General features: G+C 34.8%; 1 protein-coding gene across 2 annotated transcripts in view; it reads right to left on the bottom strand.

Moving 5' to 3' along the window:
• LOC117990120 (uncharacterized) overlaps positions 1-5,834 on the bottom strand; it is a 147,619-nt gene that overhangs the window by 30,034 nt on the left and 111,751 nt on the right. The window lies entirely within an intron of this gene.

Below are 5,834 nucleotides of genomic sequence, written 5' to 3'. Positions count from 1 at the left end.
TAGAGATAAGTATATACCAATGTTCTGTTCAGTAACGCTTTTTCTATACGACTAAACGCAACAGCTAAAACGATATCATTAAGTATATTTTTCTATCTGATTTGCCTATGATACAAAGGATAATGGATGGGTTTTCAATATAGAGGCGTATTAGGATATATTTTAGTACATACCTACATACCTACTTAAATATTAAGTTTACGGCACACTGACATCTATTTAGTTGCTATAATAAATATGAAAAGTTTTTACAAAGACGTGAAAGCTTTCACAAGGTACCTACAGCGTACGTCGCGAGTCGCGACTCGCAATGCTCTATCACGAAATCATCAAGTAGGTACCTACCCTCAAACACGGGACATGGATCTGTTTACCAGAAAATAGATTGAATTCCGAATATTTATTTCCTCTTTAAACTGCAATAAAAGTTCTATATTTCTGAAACAGCGAAACCGTGTCACCTGTCAATTTCTGTTTAAAATCGACTAAATTAACTACCTCCCTGGCGCAGTGGTCTTGCTAGTGGGAGGTCCCGGGTTCGGTTCCCGGCAGGGGGTTTGGAATTTTCTAAATTATAAGTTTCTTAAAAAAAATAGGAATAGCATGCATACACAGAATTACCTTTGTCTGTGTGCCATTTAGTGGATTTCAATTTGATTTTCACCATTATTTAGAACGTTAGGTAACTACTTACCTAAACGAGGAAGATTTTATATAGGACCTATAACACTATGGAAAAGAAAAGCCGGGGCCAGTAAGCTAGTAAATGTTAGGTATATAATATGAAAGAGTAAATAATTACATTTTAATTCTTTGTAACAACATGGTAGGCTTGTGAAAGGCGTAATTCGGACATCATTCAACCCTTTGTGATGTGGGCCTTTTGTGTCAAAATATTGCTTCGCCATTGATGAAACACAGCTGTTTCGTGGTTATGAATATACTCAACAATGTTTAATTAATTACGAGTATATTATGCATAGGTACCTACATATTGTAGAATATCAAACAAAGCATAAAGAATTTGGCATTGAACTACAGCTTTACTTTAATTTTAATAGGTAGGCCATAATGTGTTCTTTCTCATGTTCTCATACAACTCGGCTAAGAACAATACATAGATATGCAATAATATTCAAAACAAGTACCTACAATGTTGGCATAATGTAGTCAAAGAACTTTCAAAATACAATTTGTTCTGCAGTGTGACAATTGCTTATACCTATCTATTTTAATTATTATTTGGTCTAGTGTGATAAATTTTAGTGTTATGATTAGGTATAATAAATCGTTAGGTATCTATTCCGGAGGAGATAAATGTAACAATAGCACAAGCTATCCGATCTGTGATTTCCGAAACAAGAGTTTGTTATCTCGACAGCTATCGCGTTCTGTTGAATTATTGCCGGGTATAGACAAATTTCGTACCGACGTCTCTAGGTATACTCCAAGAATTCGCGTGGATTTAGGTTTTTAAAGATCCCGTATAGCCTATGTCACTCAGGAATAATGTAGCTTTCTACTGGTGAAAGAATTTTTAAAATCGGTTCAGTAGTTTCAAAGATTACCCCCTACGAACAAACTTAACGACAACTCTTTAAATAATAAGTATAGATATAGATAAGTTTAAAACGCACATAATTCAGAAAAAGAGGTGCATGCCTGGGAATGGAATTTGGAACCCCGGACCCCTGAATAGAAGGTTAAATCCTTAACCACTCCAACAGATTATAATATAGGTATTTACGTAAAAATGTTTATTTACTTCAAGTTTACATCTTTGTAATAATATGATTGCGTGGAGGCGCTTTAATGCGATTTATAGAGACTTGTAGGGATATCTAACTCGACGCTGTAACAAATAGAGAACAATCCTAAGGCACTTCAAAAACGATAGTTCCGCTAGTTAAGATAATAAATAGGGACTTAGCGCCACACAAATGGTCGATAAGGGCATTCTTGACGAGAATACGGGCGTCTGAATAAAGTAAGCATTTGTTTGCAACGAGTCTCGCGGGTTTTATGGACCACGAATAAATTGTTCTCTTAATGGATAACATTTCCATGTTGACTTTAGACTCTACTACTACTGTGAGGCTGCATACATATAAAGAAATAGTAATCTTCATCATCGGCATCGTCTAGATACCTACTACTAGGTATATGATACCTAGGTACCCGCAAATAGACCACGTAAATTTAGTATTTTTAAAAGTTCCGGAGGACTCTTAGATTGTCCGGGATATAAAGTACCAGACTATAATATATATATATATAAGACCCAGCATGCAAGCTATCTCTGCAACGAATTTTGTCAAAATCGGTTGGTTAAGTTACTGTATGTTAAATGTTGGTTGGTAAATAAATCGGCTGGGATATGGCTGTGATTCGTAAAATGCTAGCAGACAGACACACTTTCGCATTGATAATATCTAGATATACCTATAGATGTAGATATCTAGTAAAATTTATTTTATAATAAAAAAAATATAATAATGCCACTTTCCAGGTAGGCAGACCGAATGGTAAGTAGGTACCTAGGTACACGGAGAGAAATTTCCTTCTAATTTTTCTTTCCAAAAGCGTTTTGTCCCATATGGGAGAACTTTTCCTGTACGACTATCTATCGAATTGGAAACCTGCGAAACTTCTATCGAAAACAGGAAAGAGAAAGTTCTACATTTTGAAAGGAAACTGTGTTGGAAGGAGAAAAACAGAAGGAAACGCCAGGTTTCTCTCAGTGTAGGTATTATTTATTTTTATAATTTGTACGGCAAATATATTTAATATTATGTAGAATTATTATTTCGTTAGTTTTTTATTATCTATAGTTTTATATTATACTCGTACTTACTAGGTAGGTAGGTACTAGGTATTCGATTTAATTTTAATTACATAAGTACAACAAGTAAATGACACATCTGTAATCATTAGCTTCAATTTATTACATTTTAAATTTTATGACACATAAAATAAATCCCAGATATTTGGTAGTCAATGCTCATAGAACTGGGAAAAGCCATTTTAAAGTTAAATTAGTTCAAAGTTTGAAATGCTTGCAGTTTCTACTTGAAAGCAAATGCCAATTTCTCGGCAAAAGTACTTTTTTCTAGAACAGCTGGGTATACCTAGGGTATTTAACAAGTTGTTAGTATAAGTACACCACTGCCTGCCAAAATTGAACTAAAAAAAACAACATTTGGAAATGTCACCACACGGCCGCCATAACGAATTTTAATCAAAAATTTATAGCCTAGAAAAATTTAGAGCTACGAGCCAGAGTTACTCGGGATGATGTAAGGTTTCTAACGAACACCCAAATACATTCAAATCTGTTCAGGCATTTAGAAGTTTACTATTATAATATATTCTGTGGTTTTGGTGGAGGAAAGAAACTATCTACACACCTACATACATGAACCCTGAAAACATTACATTCCTTTTTGTTCAGTCGTGTAAAAATAATACTAACTTAATACTTACTTGCAAAGATCAAGTAGAGAAAGAAATCTCTTAACAGCGCTATAAAGTCCACGCAGTCTGGTCTGTCCTTATTTTTAAACGTTGGAAAATGCATTTACGCATCCCTATGTGGAACTCGCCAGCCGAGAGGCGACCGGAATACCCACTAAAACCCAACGGCGCGGCGCTCCTACCCACGTCGCCTGGCGGCGTCACGGCACGTCACGTCACGGGGACACCGGAGCAAGTCTTGTCTGTCGTACCCCTAGAGTATTTTTAAGCGCAAAGCCAGTCTTCTCTGGTGTAAGTAGTCCGTCATTTAAAAGATTACGCTTACGTTTAGCAGGAGATAAACGGGTTTCAACACTACACTCCCTATTAAAAGTTTTATAACAATTACATAATAATTCTTAAATTCAGGCTAAGCTGTATCTCGGGTTTTAAAATACCGATTTTTATCAAGTTACGGCAGTGGAGTACCTAGGTTTGAAGAAACTTTCGACATAATTTTGTTAAATGGGTTTTACGTGATGCGCGTGCAAGCAAATAAACATTTAAAATTATAGCTGATCTATTTAACACAATTCTTCTTCTTCGTCGTAGCAACCTTGGCAGAGCGGTCGTGGTCATCACGAAGCAACGTCTTTGAGGGAAGATGCAATACGCCTCACGAGCATTCGCCATTTAACACTATAGCACTAGTTATAACAATTTATAAAACACCAAAACTTGGTTAATTTCAGGATTTAAAAAAAAACTACTCAATCAGTTCAAATGACAGGTAGGAAAAATCAAGGAATCTGATAAAAATGCTGAATTTACTTCATACCTAGAAATCAGTAGTTAAAAACCTTTTTTAAAAATAAAATACAAAAAAGTCGATCATCAAATTTCCAGCGAGGGTAGGTATTATTTTATCTACCTACCAACCCATTTCATGTTTTCAGTTAACAGCCTAAAATCAATATTGATCGGTTCAAATAAAAATAACTAAAACAACGTATGCCTTACCTTTGGCAGAATTTAGCCTCAATACTAAAATCACAAAACACGTTAGCACCTAGATAATAATTCAATGCATAAAACTGTGGTTAGTTTGATAATAATTGATATTAATAAGTAAGTATTATGTAGTTCTAAAATACTTCTCTTTCGATTTATTTGAGAGTCTGCACTCCCAAAAAAAAGATTACTTACATTTCTAATTTTCATTTAGGAAAATCTTACTAAAATTAAGACCTTTGTCTTTGATGTATTTATACATAACTAATACACTGTAATAAAGTAGTATACCATAGTATAATATAGTAGCTATCTATACATCCGCTTTAGGTGGCTTTAGGCTAAGGACAATCCTTTCTGGCGGATTTTTTATCGTTGAAGTAGTTGAATAGTTGAAGCGTAGAGCAAGAAACAAACGTTTACACATTCGGTTTTCAATATAATATGTGAACAATGTAAATAAAATGTAAATATGTGAAAAATTATTGATTGATGGCTTATTATAAAAGCAAGTCTTCTCGAAGTAGAACTTCAAAGACAAGATATCCGATCGTAGTTGATTTAGATTTCACAATCAAAATGCTTTCCTCGATCTGCTAAGCAATCTATACCTACCAGACAGTTGTTTGGCGGAATGGAATGTGAATCAATACATCCAACGGCACAGAAATATAATTGTGGACGAAACAAAACTTCTACGATACGATACCTAGATGAACAACTTGAAATTGCAAGCAAAGAAAAAAATATTTTCATCATTTATGTTGGGAAGTTCAAATTTTATTAATCTACCTACTAAGAAACAGTTTCCTAAGATTTATCCATAATAATAAGGATGGATTAAAAAACTTATCTAATGAAGATCTTGGAGATGGTGGACGGAGGAACGGACGAACAATAATCACTTGTTTTAAATGTTGGTAATTATAATATACACTGTGTCTGTGTCAGTAAATCTAATGCATTTTCCGCAATGGGAAGGATTGTGAAAGGGAAACAATATATTTAGACCTGCCATTTTAGTTTAGTTTAGACTTTAGAGATTGTGTACAACAGAATTTATTACATTATCTAAATAATACTTAGAGTTTCTCAACTTTAATTTAAGTACCTTCTGGTTTTTTAAAAATCCTATTGTTCATATTATAACAAATCCAGGGCGCCTTCAAGTTTGCCGCAAAGTAACGCGCGCGGAAGCAGCGCGGCTGCAGCGCTGCCACCGCGCTGCTTTGTAAATCCATATAAATAAAAACGAGCGAGTGCAAATTTGAAGACGCCCTAATGACTGCCTTTGTGGAAACGCCCATTTTGTCATTAATGGTGGTCGACAACCGTCACTACACTAGCGGCACGCTATGATGGCCGGTTTG

This window comes from Maniola hyperantus, chromosome 17 (assembly GCF_902806685.2).
Source record: "Maniola hyperantus chromosome 17, iAphHyp1.2, whole genome shotgun sequence".
In the NCBI taxonomy this organism is placed as follows: Eukaryota; Metazoa; Arthropoda; class Insecta; order Lepidoptera; family Nymphalidae; genus Maniola; species Maniola hyperantus.
The sequence above is the reverse complement of the archived record's forward strand: the minus strand, read 5'-3'. Positions and strand labels throughout refer to the sequence as shown.